This window comes from Gastrolobium bilobum, unplaced genomic scaffold (genome assembly GCF_033153095.1).
Source record: "Gastrolobium bilobum isolate Gb01-03AN ecotype WA unplaced genomic scaffold, APGP_CSIRO_Gbil_v1 utg34205, whole genome shotgun sequence".
NCBI lineage: Eukaryota > Viridiplantae > Streptophyta > Magnoliopsida > Fabales > Fabaceae > Gastrolobium > Gastrolobium bilobum.
Window position 1 is genome coordinate 1 of NW_026899975.1, and position 19801 is coordinate 19801.

General features: G+C 38.8%; 1 non-coding gene across 1 annotated transcript; it reads left to right on the forward strand.

The window, feature by feature from the left end:
* The first annotated feature begins 4551 nt into the window (after nt 1–4551).
* On the forward strand, nt 4552–4658 carry LOC133294605 (small nucleolar RNA R71). The gene has a single exon (XR_009749234.1). It is a non-coding gene; the product is annotated as a small nucleolar RNA R71 (small nucleolar RNA).
* The last annotated feature ends 15143 nt before the right edge of the window (nt 4659–19801 follow it).

Consider the following 19801-nt stretch of genomic DNA (forward strand, 5'->3'; position numbering starts at 1 on the left):
CGTTTAGCGGAGCAAGACAAGAAACTGGAGAGCATTAAGGGTCGCTACGGTGACCCCAGGTTCATTCGTTCCCTATCCTTTTTAACTTGTTTAAATCTGTTGGAATGAATGCCTGAATGTTTTGTAGTGGAATGTTACTGACTTTGCTCTTAGATAAATGACTTCTGTGGTGTACCAGGGATTCGCCACCCTGTTTTACTTTTTTATAAAAATATTGTTTTTAATTTTTGCTAAGTTTACCGTCCTAAGTGTCATGATCTACTCAATGATTCTTTTTCCCCAGGATTTTGCTCCTTGAGATGCCCTAAAGAGTTTACAGTTTCTAACAAAGCAACATAGGGCATCACTCTGATTTGGAGCAACACCATGCACAAAAAGCAGCACTTCAAAAATCGGACACTCTGTTATTCAGTGGACTTATTGAGTTACCAAGGAAAGAACTTCAGGTTGTTTAAATAAATTACTCTGCCCCTGGTTTAAAAAAAAAAGAAGGGTCAGCTCCTCTGCTCCAAAAATTTCGCTCAAAGAGCTCAAGTCATCAAGGTGAGAGCAAGAGCCGCTCAAAGAGCATGCTGTTTAAGGTCAGCCTTATGCAAAGACAAGGGTAATTGACTTCCAGTTAAAAGACCTGAAAAGAAAGAAATAGAGAAGAGAGCTAAGAAGTAAGAGAAGAAATCAAGCCAAAAAGTTCAATCCGGAAGCAACTCTGTGGGAAACTGACTAAAAGAGTGGAAGAGGTCACACACACAATGAAGCTGGTGAAACTCACAAGTCAGATGAGTGCTCTAATGAAGCGATGGAAGGAGTTAAGTTAACTCTTCATCGATAATCTCAAGGAGCATTAGCCTGCCACAAGAAGACTGTTGGTTGTGAAGGATTACTCGGGACGAGTAATATCTAGTTTTGGGGTGTTGATGGTCCTCAAGAGTTGAGGCCCATTAAGTGTAAATTGTTCCACAAAACCCATGTTTTGGTTATAAATCACTCCCTTCAACCTTCTTCTTTCCATATAGAGCAACTGTTTTGAATAGTGGACCAGAGCAATACCGAAATTGGGAGTTAAGATACACCTAGAGCAAATTTAACATTATCTTTTTCACATATGACTATTGGGTTAGTTTGCTTTGTTCAGGACACCTAAGGCCCATCAGAAGGAACCACAAAATAAAGAGAGAAGAAGGAGTGTTGTGCAGAAAAAAAAAAAAGCTTGTTGTAGTACAACAGCAGTCAAAGGAAGCAATGGGAAGCCGCCACGTCAGCCACAACAGAGAAGATGGAGGTGCTACCTCTACTACAGTACGAAAGCAAAGAAGCTGAGCAATCAAAAGCCGCCACGTCAGCTGCAGCAGAAGGAGTGGAGGTGCCTCCTTGAATCCGATACTCCCACTCACAAGGGAGCCAAAAGCAAGGGGGACCACTTCCATTTAAGGCCAAGCTGGCAAAAAGCAAGGCTACCATTGGAGAGGATTTCTATTCGGAGCTGAGCTAGCAAGAAGCAAAGCTACCATTGGAGATGATTTAAACAAAGCACGACCCTTGATGAAAGGAACAATGAAGATCAAATGAAGAACCCTATAAAAGGAACAAGCAATTCTCATAAAGAAAATCATCAGCGCCCATCCTAGGACTCGTCATCTCTTTGTTTTCTTTTTGTAAAAATGCTCACTAGGAGCTAACTTCCTCTAAGTAGGTGAGGGTTCCATAGAAGTATTCCATTTTGTCTCAGGATAACTTTGTAAGGAACACATATTTTATAAATGAATTTTGAGTTGCTCTTTGGTTTAATTTATTGATTTTGTGAAACCCTTTGGGCTGGCAACCTCATCCCGGGACCACTCGGTTGATGAAACACTGATAAGGGCGTGTGGAGCATTCTCAAGATCCTGGGGTAGTTTAGCCTGAAGAAAGGAGGGAGAAACACCTGGAATGAGGAGCACTGCCATGTGAATCCATGCTCTTTTGAGAAGGAAGGATGATTTCCTTGCATATAACTCCAAGTACTATGGAGTAACGTGGAGAGTAAGGCCTTATACCCTCTGCTTACCTATAGCAAAACAAGGGAAGGAGCAAAATCCACTTGTAAAATATGCTACCAAGCAGGGTTAACCAAAGGGATGAAAACATGGAACCCGTAACACCTACTTGACTTTTTCTGAAATTAATCTTAACTCAAACTTCTATCACAACCTTTTCCTCACGATAACTGAACTGTGTTTTACCAGCTGATGCTCTTACTTTCATTTCGTTGACTGCTCTTGAAGTTACTTAAATTGATGTCTTTTTATTCGATGACCGTGCTAAGTCATTCACTGCTCTCATCTGGTTCAGAATGGTTAACATTGTTTAACTAGCTGCCCAGAAATTGCTCTTTGTGAAGCTTAGCTGAGAATAGTACTTTCTTTTATTGCTCCATTTTACAAATTAAGTTTCCTTTAGCGCTTCTTACTTCACAACTGCTCCCTGAGGACGATAAATCTGGGGCTACAATACCCTATATTGCTTGACACGTACGCTTGCGTATAGTTGAAGAGGGTTGCTCTTAGTCAGAGTAGATTGCTCCTGTTGGCAATCCTGATTATTACTCTACACTCTTGCTCTCTGAAAAGATATTCTCGAGCAGCTCTCGGTTCGACCAAGCAATTGGCGCAGTTGCCGAGGATCATTTTGCAAGAAAGGGCATTTTTAAGGAAACATTTTTGTTGTTTAATTGCAGTCTTTTTGTTTTGATAGACCTCCTCCATTTGTATGAGCACAGAACCTACAGAACTTGGACTGGAAATAGTACTTTTTGATCCAGAACCCGAGAGAACCTTCAGAAATAGAAGAAGAGTTCAAAGGTTGAGAAACATTACAATGGCGGAGGTTGTAAACAATGATAACAATGGAAATCATAATCATGAGCCTGAACAAGGACCGAATGAAGGAAGAGGGCCATCATTGAATGATATGGCTGCTCCCTTCAGAAATGGTCCAGAACGAGGCTATGTTCCCCCTCCTTTAAATATCCCGAACTTTGAAATGAAACCTGCAATGTTCCAAATGATTATGAACGCTGGTCAGTTCCATGGACTACCCATGGAAGACCCTCACAGTCATTTGGACAATTTCACTGAGATAGTTGATAATTTCAAAGTTCATGGTATTTCGGAAGAAAACATGCGGATGCGGCTTTTTCCATTTTCCTTAGCTGGAAAAGCCAAAGAATGGAGGAGAACATTGCCCCCAAACTCCATCACCAGTTGGGAGCAATTGGCGGAACAATTTGTTACCCGATTTTTCTCCCAAGCAAAACAAGCCCAAGTGAGGGCTGATATAGCTTCCTTTCAAATGTATGATGGAGAAAATCTGTATGAAGCGTGGGAACGCTTTAAAGAGTTGATACGAATTTGCCTGAATCATGGAGTTTCTGATTGGGGCATCATTCACACTGCTCCCTGCAACTTATGCTTTCTAGACAATAAATCTTTCATGAATTTAGCATAGTTAGGAATGTTAGCTAAAGCTTCAGCAAAAGGAATATTAATATGCAACTTTTTAAACATATCTAAAAACCTGGCATACTGTTGCTTCTGTGCTTGCTGCTTGAGCTTCATAGGATAAGGAGGTTTCTCAAAACGAGAAAAATCCATCGGTTGCTTTGGAGCTTCAAAAGCTTTCTCCTTTGCTTCTTCTTTGTCTTGCCTTGCAGGTTCTTCTTGCTCACTGACAGGTGCTTCTTCTTCTTTCTCATGCTGAATCGATTTTGGCTTTTCTTGAGGAGTGATTACAATTCCACTCCTAGTCACAATGGACTTGCAGTCCTCCTTTGGATTCACAATTGTATCTCCTGGAAACTATCCTTGAGCTCTTTCAGCCAACTGCCTAGACAACTGGCCTATTTGATTCTCCAAGTTTCGGATGGAAGCATCCTGGTTCTTGTGGTAGGCTCTGGTCTCATTTATGTGATCATTAGTAGTTTTGGCCAGTTGTATCATCGCTTTCTCCAACTCAGATGGCTCTTTTTTTGGCAGAGGAGGAGGTTGCAGATAGTTGTTGGATTTATAATCCAAGCTGCTCCCTTGATTCCTCCTTTGAAAGTTGTTCCCTTGGCCTCTATTCTGATTCCTTTGGTAACTTTGAGTGTTCTGTGGAGGCCTTGGATCATACCAAATTCCATTGATCTGGAATGGTTCAGCTCTATTGAGTGCAGGGCACTCATTAGTATCATGCGGCTCCTTGCAATACTCATAGTCAAATACATCTCCTTTGGAGGTTGAGAGCTGCATCTTGTCGAGCTTTGCATTCAAATTGGCCAACTGCTGTGAAATCACCTTTTGCTCAGCTAACGAGGCGTCAGTGTTTCCCAGTTGTAAAATTCCCTTCTCAGGCTGAGATGGCTGAACTGGAGGAACTGCCGTAGAAGCATTATCGTTTCGTGCTAGGTAATCAATCAATTCCAGGGTTTCAGCTGTTATCTTCTTTTCGATGGTTCCACCGGCTGCACTGTTGACAACCATCCTGGTATCCGGTGTCATCCCATTATAAAAGACTCTGACCTTCTTCCCGTCTGGAAAGTCATACTGAGGGCATTTCCTGATAAACTCCTGGAATCGGGTCCAGGCTGCACAAAGAGTCTCTCCCGGCTGCTGAATGAAGTTGGTGATCTCGTTCACCAACTTGTTGTACTTTTCCCGCAAAAAATGCTCAGCAAAGAATTTAGCTGCTAGATCATCCCATGTTCGGATACTGTTAGGAGCTTGTCGGTCTAGCCATCTGAGCGATTTTCCGGTCAAAGCAAAGGGAAACAGCCTGAGTCTGATGGCATCGTCAGACACCACATGATGCTTGGTTGTGTCACAGATTCTCAGAAATCTGTCCATGAAGTCGTGATGATCTTTGTAATCCTCTCCGCCGAAAGGGTTCTTCTCCACCAGGTTAATCAGAGACGGGTTGATGTCGAAATTGTTGGCCTCTATTTGTGGCCGGACGACACTAGAGTTCGGCCTTGTGAACATAGGAGCCAAAATTGACTCCATCAACTCCGCTGCAGGTGGTGGAGGAGGCGAAGGTTGATTATTAGCTGCCATCACTAATTCTTTGTGCGGCTTTGAACCTGAAGATTCTTCTTGCTTTCTTTGCTTGGCTTGCTTCCGATTTTTCTTTGCAGTTTTCTCGATTTCTAGATCAAACTGTAAAGAATGTCGATGAACTTTACCTCGCATAAACTGTAGCAAAAAGATTAGTAACAAAACAGAATCCAATCAAGAAATTCAAAAGTTAAAAATAAATTAGGCGTAGTCAATCCCCGGCAACGGCGCCAAAAACTTGTTGCGTAATATCGGCAAGTGCACCGATCGTACCAAGTAATAAAAAGTGAGTAAGAATATCGTCCCACGAGGATTGAGGCACCAAATTTACTTTAACTATTCCTTTCTTACTGGATTTAACAAAAAGGGGGTTTTTTGAAGTAATTGTGCTGTGACAATTGTGAACTATTCAATATTTTGTGAACAATTCAAAGAGAAGTTTGGAAAACTTAAAGTAAAAGGGTTGAGATTTGAGAAAAATATATAAAAAGCTATTGCAGTAAAGGACTCTAACACCTTTCCGATCACCACCTTGTAATCTTGATTAATATTTATATTTAATTACCCCAATTGATCAAACAACTCACCATCTATAATTAATTATTTAAGCCCTAATCCCTTAGTGATCTTAACTTTATTAACCCTATTAGAATCTTAATCCCTTAGAAATCCTTTTTCAAGCTAATCTTTTTGCCCAGTGAATTTTCCACATTTGCAGTTCATGTAGCCTATCCCTAGTGCATACATGAACAATTATTTTACCATTTGCCAGGAATTAGAATCCCAATATTCCTATTGAAAACCCTAACCCTCGCAATCCTAATAGAGTCGTGAGTTCTAAAAGAATTATGGATGAAGAACAGAGTAAAATAAATTCAATTGAAATAATTAACTATAAAATTAACCAAACTACAAGGGGTTCACATCAAGGGTTGTGACCCTTGCCACAATATAAAAAGACTAGCCAGACATACTCATGTCTGACAAACACAAATATTCAAAAGAATTCATAAAATAAAAATAATCCGAAAGAATGGAAGAAGAAATCTTGAATCCTCAATCACCGAAAGCTTGCTCTGATTCCTGTCGCTCGCAATTTCTCCCGTGCAAAAGTTCTGTTCTCTTGAGATCTGAGTCTCTATTTATAGTGTCTTTGACCTGGTGTAGAATCTTGATTGAATCCTTGTCGTAATCCCAGTGTGATCTGTCTCTGATTTAAAACAGATTTAATGCTGATTAACGCACCTCCCACGCTACTAGCGTGATTCCCACGCTGTGAGCATGGGAGTTTTTCTTCAAGATCCTGGAGCTCCACGCAACTAGCGTGGCTTCCACGCTACAAGCGTGGACTGATTGAGAGTTTGGCGCTGCTAGCGTCAATGCCACACTAGTAGCATGCTAGCTTCTGCCTGTTTTTTGATCTCTGGCGCTACTAGCGTGGATGCCTCTGGTTGAAAAGCTTCCTTCACGCTGTGAGCGTCATACCCACGCTCTCAGCGTGGGCCTTCAGTTTAGCAATTTCCTTTTTAGCTCCAGTTTGTCTATTTTTCCTACGAAATCAACATAAAATCAGTATGCAATCTCTGATTAAGATTTTGACATATCAACAGTGATTATTGCCCTTTTTGCTTAAGATTTAATCAACATTCTTTCTCTTTTTGGCTTAGATTTCCTTATATGCTGAATGCATATCTCTGTGACCATAACTGTAAACTCTTGTGGAATACTTGTTTAAACTATTTTTATATCTTATTTTACTTAATACAAATCACTAAGGGGTTCTCATAAACCCACTTAGCTAATTTCTCACTTTTACGTTTTCTACCTATCCGAACATGGTTTGGTATATTCATTTACATTCTCTCAATTTTCTTTGTGTTCATCTCATCTTTTGACATGTTCTTCTACACTCAATTACCTCTCTAGGAAGCTATCACACGCTTTATGTAGAGCTCATTTGCTCCGGATATCGCTGTTTGAAGTTGGACAAACGAAACTACCAACAACCCCCAAACAGCTTCAAACATCCCTCACTCCACGAATTACTGCAGAAAATACACTCAACCAATTGCTCTCAAATTTTTATACAACAAACTAGACACCTCAACCTTCAATTTGACATATCATACACTTAAATTTACTGAGAAACGAAGCGGGAATTAATTTCCCAAAAACTACCAGAAACAGCCCCTGCACAGGTGCGTTCTGGACAGTCCATGTTCACAGGCTTCTACAGGGTTGCGTTCAACCTATAAAGTTCTCAAATTTTAACACAATGTAGAGGACTTCTCAAGATTTAAAATGGTGTATGACACGTCCCTATCGGACCTCTGTAGAGGGAGATATGTTCTCCCAAAGTTCGACTAAATTTTGCCAATTCTACAGAAAATTCGCCAGAGTTTCCTTTGTTTTTACAAAAATCCCCAAGTTTGCAAATGCTTTCTAATACCTCAATACACTGCAATTCTATCAAATTACGAAAACGTCAAAAATCCTCCCCTACACCATGTAGGTTCGGCCATTAAGGTGCAATTTTGCATTTTATGTTTCTAACTTTTCTTTCTCATTTTCTTAGGCATCCTTAGATTGCCGAAAGGCCACATCAAGTGCCGTTTTTTCACTTTACATCTTTTAAACATCATTTTGCTTAATATTTTGCTCTATGTACAATTTAACACTAAACACTACCAATTATTTTTTCGTTGATTTTCCAACCATCCAACCACCACACAACCCATCTAATTACCATTTATCACATGATACATCATCCAAGCAAAGTCAACAACATCCAACTCCTAATTCTCCTCAAATGGCCGAATTGTAACATAGGCAATTCCAAAGGATTTTTACTCAATTTTAACCACTCCACACCTCATACAATCTCATTATATCAACATACAATCATACAACAACTCATCAATCCAATCCTAACACATTTCCAAAAATCAAAGTCATGACAACCTAAAAATTTTCAAAGTTAAAAATTCACATTTTTCATCAATAATTTTTATTGCATTTATGGCTACTACACATCATTCTAAGACACATTCATGTTCAAACATTTTCCATTTGAGCTCTCTAAACACATCAATCAACCAAGCCCTCTTTAGGGTTCATAAATCCAATCACAAGATTCAACCGTTAAAATGCAAGGAAACTTACTCAAAAGCTTGGCACAAGGCTCCTCCTAAACATACCCAACCATTGGAGCTCCAAACAACTCCATGAACACAAAATTTCTCAACGAATTCGTGGCTGATTTTTACCTAGATCTCTCTCTACAGTGATCCTCATACGAAACTAAGAGTAGCAATGTGTTCCTCTCAAGATTTTACACAAGTTTGGCTTTGGATTCACTCAAATCCATGCCCTAGAACTCAAGTTATGTTGGTTTGAAGTTTTCAAGCTTTTCTTTTTCACCAACAATGGAGGGCCACGAAAATTGTAAAGAGGAAGGAGGAAGATGATCCAAAAATATGATTTTTCACATGTGCTCATAAGTCACTTAAGTAGGGGTGGGCCCCACAAGTGCCACCTCACTTAAATTCACCACTAATCTTTTATTAGTTCATAAACTATATAGAAACTATAAATTTTAACATTAACCATTGTCCTCTAAGTGCCCTTGATCAGATGAATCCGGAGTTTTTCGGTCGTTCGGAGAAATCGCAGTTTTAAGCTGTTATGCGCGCCGTGGGCACGCTACTCCAAACACACTAATTTCCATCAATTTTCACCAGAAATCATATTTCCTAGTCCTATGTATCATTTATAGCTTATATCCAAACCTAGAGCTCAAAATTCATTCGGCACGTTTTACGGTGCAACTGTACCGCGGTATTTTGACCCGGTAAAACACTTTTCACTGAATTTTGTGAAACTTGCCTAACCACTCAATTTTTCGTTTTGAATCCATTTCCAGGGTTATTTTTATCATCTGAGACCTTCTACTCAATTTTTATCTGCCTAGGGTTGTGTGTTGGCTAATTACCGTTTTGGCCTTTCTTTGTATTTTGGCCTAATTTTTAGGATTTTCACTAATCCTTCCCTTTAATTCTTATTTAATATATTAATATATATTTTAGAAATGTGAGGTTTTGTAGTGTTCATGGATTATATGAATCGCATCTTTAAATCGTATTTGGACCAGTTTGTAATTGTGTGCATTGATGACATTTTGATCTATTCTAAGAGTGAGGAGGAGCATACATAGCATCTGAGGATGGTGTTGCAGATATTAAAGGATAAAAAGTTGTATGCGAAACCATCTAAATGTGAATTCTGGTTATCTGAGGTGCAATTTCTGGGTCATGTTATCTCTGCTAGGGGTGTTGCTATGGGTCCGAATAAAATTGATGCGGTAATTAACTGGGAACGACCGAAGACTGTTACTGAGACCCGGAGCTTTCTGGGTCTTGTTGGATATTATCGAAGATTTATTGAGGGGTTTTCCACAATGGTACTGCCATTGACTCGATTGACACGAAAGGATACTCCATTTGTATGGACCCAGAAATGTGAGAGGTGTTTTCTGGACCTTAAAGAGAAATTGACTACTGCTCCTGTGTTGACCCTCCCCGATCCGGAAGGTGAGTTTGAATTATACTGTGATGCTTCCAAGAAAGATTTGGGGTGTGTATTGATGCAAGAGAAGAGAGTGGTTGCTTATGCTTCTAGACAATTGAAGCCTCATGAGGAAAATTATCCGACGCACGACTTGGAGCTTACTGCTATTGTATTTGCCTTGAAAATCTGGAGGCATTTTCTGTATGGGATGAAATTTGTTGTGTTCAGTGATCACAAGAGTTTGAAATATTTGTTAGATCAGAAAGAGCTGAATATAAGACAGCGGAGATGGGTTGAATTTCTAAAAGATTATGATTTTGAGCTGAAATACCATCCGGGTAAAGCTAATGTGGTGGCAGATGCCTTGAGTAGGAAGTCTGTTAGTGTGTCCCAGTTGATGTTGTGGGATAATGAAGTGATTGAAAAATTCCGTGATTTGAAATTGATGGGTGTCTTTGTAGGTAGGATGGATGAATTTGAGTGTTTACGGGTGGAAAATGAATTACATGAGAAAATTAAAGAAACACAGGTACGGAACGACAGTGTTAAGTATTTGAAAGGGCAGAGTGGGATATCTTTGAATGAATAGGGGTTATTATTGTATCAGGGCAGGATTGTTATGCCCAAGGACTTAGCAGAGGAGGTAATGACTGAGGCCCATAAGGGTCAGTATGCTGTACACCCAGGTGCCACAAAAATGTATCAAGATCTAAAAACTAAGTTCTGGTGGCCTGGGATGAAGAAGGATGTTGCTGAGTATGTGTCGAGGTGCTTAATTTGTCAGAAAGTCAAGATAGAATATCAGAAATCTGATGGTTTACTTCAGCCATTGGATATACCAGAGTGGAAATGGGAAAGCATCTCTATGGATTTTGTTGCTGGTTTGCCTCGGACTCAGGCTGGTCACGATTCGATTTGGGTTATAGTGGACAGGCTTACGAAGTCTGCACATTTTCTGCCAGTGCGAGTGGACTTCTCTACGAAGAAATTAGCAAAATTATATGTGAAAGAGATTGTAAGGCTCCACGGGATACCGGTTAGCATTGTTAGCGATCGGGACCCGAAATTTACTTCTCATTTTTGGGGAGCCTTGCAGCAGGCTTTTGGCACTCAGCTTCGGCTGAGCACTGCGTATCACCCGCAGAATGATGGTCAGAATGAGAGGACCATACAGATACTTGAGGATATGCTGAGAGCTTGCACATTGGAGCAGGGCACTGCTTGGGACAGGTATTTATCACTGGTGGAATTTTCATATAATAATAGTTTTCACTACAGTCTGGGCATGGCACCATATGAGGCATTGTATGGACGGAGATGTCGTACTCCTACTTGTTGGATTGAAGTAGGTGATAAAGAGAGATTTAGGCCGGATTTTGTACAAGAAACTACAGCACAGATTGAAATTATCAGAGAGAAACTCAAACAAGCACAGAATCGACAGAAAAGTTATTATGATAATAGACACAGACCGCTGGAATTTGAAGAAGGTGATCATGTATTTGTGCGGTTATCTCCCGTTACAGGTGTTGGACGTGCATTGGGCGTGAAGAAGCGAGTCCTCGGTTTATTGGGCCGTATCAGATAATGAAAAGAGTAGGGTTAGTGGCCTATCATCTTTCCTTGCCCCCACAATTTTCAAATCTGCACGATGTTTTTCATGTATCGCAGCTGCGACGTTATATTCCGGATGAATCACATGTGGTGATACCAGATGATATTGAAATTCGGGAGAATTTAAAGACTCCCGTAGGTCCTATTGATATTCTCGACCGCAGTGAAAAGAAGCTTAGAAGCAGAGTTATTCTAATGTTAAAGATTCAGAGGGAAGGACGTACACTTAAGGAGGCTACTTGGGAACGGGAGGATGAGATTCTCCGGCTGTATCCTGAGTTAGCGGACAAGTGTGATTTAATTTTGCGGACAAAATTCTAAAAGGTGGGGTGATTATAACACCTCGCAATTCTAAATTAAGTATTAAAATATTAATGAGTAATTAAGTGAAGGATTAGTGAAAATCCTGAAGATTAGGCCAAAATACAAAGAAAGGGCAAAACAGTAATTAGCCAACACGCAACCCTAGGAAGATAAAAATTGAGTAGAAGGTCTCAGATGGTAAAAATAACCCTGGAAATGGATTCAGAACGAAAAATTGAGTGGTTAGGCAAGTTTTAGAAAATTCAGTGAATAGTGTTTTACCGGGTCAAAATACCGCGGTACGATTGCACCGTTAAACGTGACGAGTGAGTTTTGAGCTCTAGGTTTTAAATATGAGTTATAAATGGTCTATAAAACTAGGAATATGATTTCTGATAAAATTTGATGGAATTAAGTTAGTTTGGGGAAGCGTGCCAACAACGCGTGCAACAGCTTAAAACAGCGTTTTCTCCGAACGACCGGAAAACTCAGGATTCATCTGATCAAGTATAATTAAAGGACAATGGTTAATGTTAAAAAAATTAGAGTTTCTAAATAGGTTTTGAATTTGTGGACGTTTAGTGGAATCAGAGGGAAATTCGGATTAGTTTTAAATCGCGTGAGGTGGCGGTGGGACCCACCTCACTTAAAATCACTTAAGCCACCTAAGCTCCTCTATTCATCATCTCTCCCTCCCCTTCCTTTTGCTGAAACCGTGACAGCCCTCCCCCTCCCCCTCCCCCTTCCATTTTCATTTTTTTTTTATTTCTCCATAACTTCACCAATACTTAACCAAATCAAGCGATTTTTGTTGGAAATCACCTTCCAAAAGAGAGATTCAAGCCACGAATTTTGGGAGGAAGTTGGAGTTTTTGTGGTTGTTTCTCAAGCTTTCTTTAGGGATCAATTGGTGGAGCCTTGGTGACTATTTGTGGGTAAGTTTCAATACTTCTGATGCTTTAATTGTTGGATTGATTTCATGAACCCTAAAGGGGGATTTTGTGATTTTTGTTGTTAGAGAGCTCTAATGCAAAATGTGTATTAGATGATAATATCTTAGAATAATGTGTTAAAGCTAGAAATGCAATGAAAATTATTGGTGAAAAATATGGTTTTGTAACTTAGAAAATTTTGAGGTTGTCATGACTTTGAGTTTTGAAAATGTGTAGAATTGTATTGGTGAGTTGTTGTATGATTATATGTTGATATAATGGGATTGTATAAGGTGTGGAGTGGTTAAAATTAAGTGAAAATCCTTGGGAATTGCATATGTTACAATTCGGCCATTTAGGGAATTTTAGGAATTTGATGTTGTTGTTATTGCTTGGATGAGGTATCATGTGGTAAATGGTAATTAGATGGGTTGTGTGGTGGTTTGAAGGTTGGAGAATCAATGAAAAATGATTGATGGTGTTGAAAGTCATAAAGGATCCTAGAGCGAAATTTTAGACAAAACGACGTTTAAAAGACGTAAAATGAAGAACGGCACTTGGTATGGCCTTTTGGCAACCTAAGGATGCATAATAAAATGAGAAAGAAAATTTAGAAAAATAAAATGTGAAATAAGCCTAAGAAGGCCGAACCTACAAGGTGTAGGGGTGATTTTTGGTGTTTTTCGTATTTTGATCGAATTGTCATGTACTGATGATTCGTAGATGGTGTTGTAGGTTGTCGTACGTCGATTTGAACCCCAAACCGTGAGTCGGTGGATTGCCCTTGGTCCTGAACCAAGTGGGATTGAGGTAAGTGATTGGAATCATGCTATATAATTGATAATTGCATGTATTCATATGAGTTTTAAGTAATTGGGAATGTCCTCTGTGTAGGCATTCTGTTGAGTAGCGAGCTCGGAGAGTATATTCTGTGGAGCTAAGTGAAAAGGCTCATTGAGGTAACCTCTTGGTACTGGGGCTTGTTTCCCCTTGTGTGTTCCACCATACCCGTTGAGGGTGATGGTAGGAAATGTATATGAGTAGTGTAGAATAACATGATTATGCATTTATTATGTATGTTAGTGGGTACACTAGATGTACCGAGTCTCTGGCCAGTAGACAGTTTTTGCTTTCGAGCGTTTCGGACTTCCACTGGATAGGTCTCCAAGAGGGAGTTCCAGTTGACCCAGGGTCGTGGTGTGTGATCCGGATAGGAGCACACTAGGAAGTCTCGGATGTATGCGGATGGAAGGGGTACCTTGGTTGATGTTCTCGGGCCACGCCTTGGATGAGACCCATAGGCTTATATGCCAAGGACGTTGCGTGGTATTGGTAGCTACCATTCCCGCTTCGTCGTATTTTGTATTCCTATATTCCCCAGTTTCTCTAAATCCCTTGCTTTATCCCATTTTGAAAAGTGGTTATTTTATATTATTTATATGCATCGAAGTGATCCATTGGGCGGAGTTTTCTCCAGAACCTCTGGGTTACTGAGATATATTCGTATATCTCACCCCGTCTTGGGGGCTTTATTTCAGGAGGTAGCAATGGCACGGGAGCGGCGGACAAGAAGCCCGTAGGATGAGTCATTGGAGGACTTGCACTTTTGCATTTTGATGGCCATTTGACCTAGGCTAGACTTACGGCATGAACATCCGATATGTATGTAGGATGAGTTGCATAGTCATATTTGTTCATGTCATTTTGCTTAAGTCTAGTTGTATATGTCTTTTAAGCTTTATGTTTCAAGTTGTAATTAAAGTTATGAAGTTGTAAGTTGTAATATGTAAGTGAAATGTTGTAATTGTACAATGGATACATGATGTAATATGATGGAAGGGCTTTAGGCCTATTTTAGGATTATAATTATTTGTATGTTGAGGAATTGCATGTAAATGGACATTGGTGATTGAAACAAGTTAAGGATTTATAAAGTGAGCCATATGGTATAGATTGTGTAATAACTATAAACTGAGTTGGGTTGTAAGTGCCCCAAGGCATTGTTGGTCCTTGTGTGTGCCACCCATTGGTTATTAGGTACATTTGAGGTATTAGAAAGCAATTACAAATTTGGGGATTTTAGGAAAAACAAAGGAAACTCTGGCGAATTTTCTGTAGAATTGGCAGAATTTAGACGAACTTCGGGAGAGCATATCTCCCTCCACAGAGGTCCGATAGGGACGTTCCATACGCCATTTTAAAGCTTGAGATGTTCCTTGCATTGTGTTAAAATATGAGAAATTTATGGGTTGCAAGAAGCCCTGTAGAAACCTGCGAACACGGACTATCCAGAACGCACCTGTGCAGGGGCTATTTCTGGCCGTTTTTGGGAATTTTATTCCCGCTTTGTTTCTCAGTCAAATTAAGTGTATGATATATCAAATTGAAGCTTGAGGTGTCTAGTTAATGGTAAAAACATTTGAGAGCAATTTAGTGAGTGGTGTTTCTTCAGTAATTCTTGGAGTGAAGGATGTTTCGAGCTATTTTGGGGTTGGTTGGCAGTTTTGCTTGTCCAACTTCAAACGGCGATATCCGGAGCAAACAAGATCGAAATGACTCATGCGATGGTTCATTGGAAAGGTATTTAAGTAAAAAAAAAAAAGATAGCTAAAGAGGAAGGACTGGTTTTGTGCGGTGTGTCCGCAGAAAAATAAAGACCGAACCATGTTCGGATAGGTAGGAAACGTAAAATTGAGAAATTAGTTAAGTGGATTTTGTGGAACCCCTTAGTGTCTTGTGTTGAGCAAAATAAGATATAAAAATAGTTTAAACAAGTATTCCGCAAGATTTTACAGTTATGGTCACAACTTTTATTTATTACGCTTTTTACGGTTTTAAATGCTCGCGTAATAAACGGAAAAAATTTACTCGCATTTTTATAAATAAATTGTTGTGATTGTAATTGCACTTAATATCATAATTAATGTTAACAATACCGGTGTAGAACGGGCTGTTACATTTTATGAGATAAAAACAAATGTATAGAAATATCAAGTTTTGGCTAGAAAATAACGTGAAAGTTAAGGTTAAAAAAGTAGGAGACCAATTGGGTCCCATTGACCAAAGTTAAGGTCACTTAAATGACTAAACACTTAGCATTTTTTTCATAAAAAATAGCAACACTGTCGAGCCTTCTTCTTTGCATGACCGAGGAAGCCATTTTTGTGAGAAAGGAAGCTTGAAATTGCCATTTGAGCTAGACACAACCAAATCACTTCGTTTCAAAGCCAAAACCAATTGGAATCTCGCCCTCTTGAAAGCCCACATCTCATTTTCATGTAAGGAAGTTTGTGGAGTGAGATATTCTCTCTCAAAATTGAGTTTTTGAAGGAATTTGGTGATTTTGGGAGAGTTTGAGTGCATTGAAGCTTGGGGTTTGCTTCTCCTAGCATCCTTGAGTGATTCTTGTTAAGAAATATCTACTTAACTTAAGTTTTCATGGATTATTGAAATTCCTAGGTTGTATGAATAGTAAAATTCGAAATTTTGATGGTTAGATGTGTTGGAGGTTGTTTTATAAGTGGTGTCCTTTGTTAAACAAGCTTAGATATAGTTCTTGTGAATGAACAACAAAAGAAATCACCACTTAGCTCACTTTGGAAAATTAGTCATGAAAAATTATAAAGTCATATGATATTTGAGGCTTGAAATGATGTTTGATGATGGATTTTTATGTCGTTTCATGATGTAGTGTTGTACCTTGTGACGTGGTGGTTGAGGAACACTCATTGTATAACACCTCGTATTTTGTAAACGTATTATTATATATGAAAATGTGGTTTAAAGGGTAGGATTAGTGAAAATTCTGAAATTAGGGTCAAATTGCATAAGAAGGGTAAAATGGTAAATTGCCAAACACGTAAACCTAGGAAAGGAAATTTGAGTGGGAGGTCTCAAATGGGTAAAATAACATCGGAAATGGATTCAGAACGAAAAATTAAGTGGGTAAGCAAGTTTCAGGAAAATGATGAATATTGATTTTATCGGTGTAAAATACTGCGGCATAATTATTCTGATAAATGAAAAAATATGATCAGTATTTTTAGGAAGTAAAAATATGATGTGAATGGGAAAAATATGTAGGTTATGAATTTATGGATTAAAATAGATGATTTAAGAAAATTAATTGACATGTGGGACCCACTTAAGTGACTTAAGTGAGAGAATAGGAAAAAAATGTCACAAAATCTAAACACTATCTCTCCTCTTTCTCTCCTTCATCGTGGAGCTTCCATGGAAGCATAGGGCAAGCTTTTCATGGCTTAATTTTACCCACTTCCACTCCTCAAATCACAAAACCTTAAACAACAAATCCACTCCAAATCATCTAGTGAACAACTTTCTAGTTGTGGGTTTTCCTTAAAGGTGATTGTGGGGAGAGTTCTTCCTCCATGAGCATTTCAAAAATTTGAGTAGATGAGTAACTTTGGCGTTCTTTTGGGTTGATTAATTGGTGGAAAACCTATCCTAGGATCATTTGAAGACCATTGGTGCTATGTTTGTACACCCTCTTTGAATTTTCATTGAAATCATAAAATGGTTGAGGGTTTGATTATGTGTTGATGAGTTGTGATGGTTAGTTAGGAGCATTAAATGGTATGTCTCCTATGGAATTAAATGCTTAGAATGATAAATGATAATGATTGATACAATAAAAATTATTGGTGAAATGGATTCATAACTTAGGCAAATTTTGATGTGAGAATGCATGATTTTAAGAAATTGGCATGTGATAGGATTGTATGATTAAATTGTGTAGTAGTTACATTGGTTAATTATAGGTTGTATGGTGTGTGTAAGGATTGAATTGAATTGAAAACCTTGGAGGATACTCCCTTGAGGAATTCGACCTATATGGAGGTTTAAGAAAAACAAAATGATGTGATGAATGTTGTGAAATCAATGGTTGATACCTTAGTGCATAAATGGTTAAGTGGTGAGTTAGTTCAATGGTTAAAATAATTGAGATAGTTGAAATAAAGGTGAGAAGCCTTTAGGCCTAAATTGTTAGGTGGGGTATTATTGTGGTAAAAATTGCATTGATCTTTATGCAAGTGTTGATCATCATGATTATTTGATCAATATAGGTTACCTCGCACGGATTCGATAGAGGTGGATTAAGTTTGGAGCTTACGTTGGAGAGCATTGCTTTCGGAGTTAAGGTAAATTCTTGGTACCGGGGTTTATCCCCTTGTGTGTTCCGCCACACCTAGTGGTTGGATTATGTGCTCTTTGACTTTGTATGAAATGTATGTTCATGCATTATTGCCATGATTGTGTGAGATGCTTGGAGCATGTTGTGTAACATATTTGTGATCTCTGGCCAGTACATGTGTGTGGTTTGGACTTCCGCTGGAGATATGCCTTTGGGGGATTCCGGTCGAGTTTTATCGTGGGGCCGTCTCTGGGAGCGGTACCAGGATGATCCAAATGTGGGACTTAAGGAGTTCCAGTTGGGTTTTGCCATGGAGTCGTCTCAACCATGGGAGAGGCACCAGGAAGCTTCCCGAGAGTTATATGATGGGGTCCTTGAATGGAATCCTTGTGTGGATGTTATTGGATGTGAGTCCAGTAAGATGTGATTTTGTATGTTATGCATTTTATATGATGATAATTGTATGTACTTTGAGTGATCCATGGGATGGAGTGATCCTCTAGTACCCTTGGTTTACTGAGATATATTTGTATATCTCACCCCACGTTTGGGGACATCATTTCAGGTTATATTCAGCATGGAGGATCTTCGGGCAAGAGGCCTGCTTAGAGGAGGAGTTGATCATGGTGTGCATATGGTGAGCATAGCATTTTGGAGGATTACATTTGATGCACATAGCATAGGGTTTAGCATTTTAGACTTAGGTTATGAACATATTGCATGTTTATATTGCCATGCTTTTGAGTGTTCATGACTACATTCTAAGTCTTTTGTAATTGAGGTATATTCTATGCCTTTTGCTTATATTGGTATTCTGGTGAGCATGAGACTTGTCCATAGCCACACATTATGTTTTGAGGCATTTGGAGACTTAATGTTGTAAATGAGCCATATGATGTTTAAATGGTAAAGGAAATGGTGAATATTGTAATTGATGCATTGTTTAATGATTATGCAAGATGGAAGGGCCTAGAGCCTACATTAGTAATGGAACTTGTTGTGTAATTAGTACTAAAGTGTTGGAGTAGAATACCTGGTTTATTTTCAAGAGAAAAAGTTGTCATCTGTGATTTTTACAGTAGGGTAATCGATTACCTTCAGTGTGGTAATCGATTACCTGAAACAAGGGACGCAAAAATTGAGCCACTGTGAATAAAAGTAATCGATTACTTTTGCATAGGTAATCGATTACCTAGTTCAGTAATCGATTACCTATGGCAAGGTAATCCATTACCAAAAACAGGGGAGCCAAAAATTAGCTATTGTCTGTTACTGTAGCTTCCGATAATCGATTACCTCAAGAATGGTAATCGATTACCACTGTGCAAATTTTGAAAATGAGTGATTTATAATCATGAGTTAATGGTATTGCTTGGAGGGGTTATAATGAATAAGTTTTATACTTCTACGAGTTTTGCATTTATAATTACGGTGTTGTTTTAATTGATTACGGAAATGATTAATGTTTAACAATAATGATTTATAAAAGAAAAAAGTTTATCCGTAATTTAATTAACTCAATTACTGTGATTATAATTGCGCTTAACACCACATGCAATGTTAACACTACTGGTATGTAATGGGATGTTACACATTACAGGCAACACTTAGTCAGGACTAGAGCTTCTTGAATTATTGACAAGAGGGTAAGTTACGTTTCATGAGAATATGATGAAGTCTAGCCAATAAACTTGATATTTATGTGTTGTATAGTGTATGTGTTGTATAGTGTATGTTTTAATCATAATTCCATATGTTGCTATAGGTTGGTCTTGTGCGGTTGATTGTGATTGAGAGCTCTTACAATAGAGAAAAGCATTAGGCAGAATTATATAACAAGTAAACTTCTGGACCTTGGGGTTAGTCTCCTGGTGTGTTCCACTATACTCTATTGGAGTAATGGTTTCAGTGATATGTTGTGCATAGTAGTAGTATTAGAGCATAATGTATTTCAGTGAACAGTTTATCAGTTGTGCAGTGTACAATTTATCAGTAATGCAGTGAACAGTTTAATGGTATGTATGTAAGTTTAGTTGTCTCTCTGGCCAGTAGAGTTATATATGTAGTTATTTTCCTAGGACATAGCCCTAGTTAACCTCCTTGGAATACACACACACACACACACACACACACACACACACACACACACACACACACACACACAC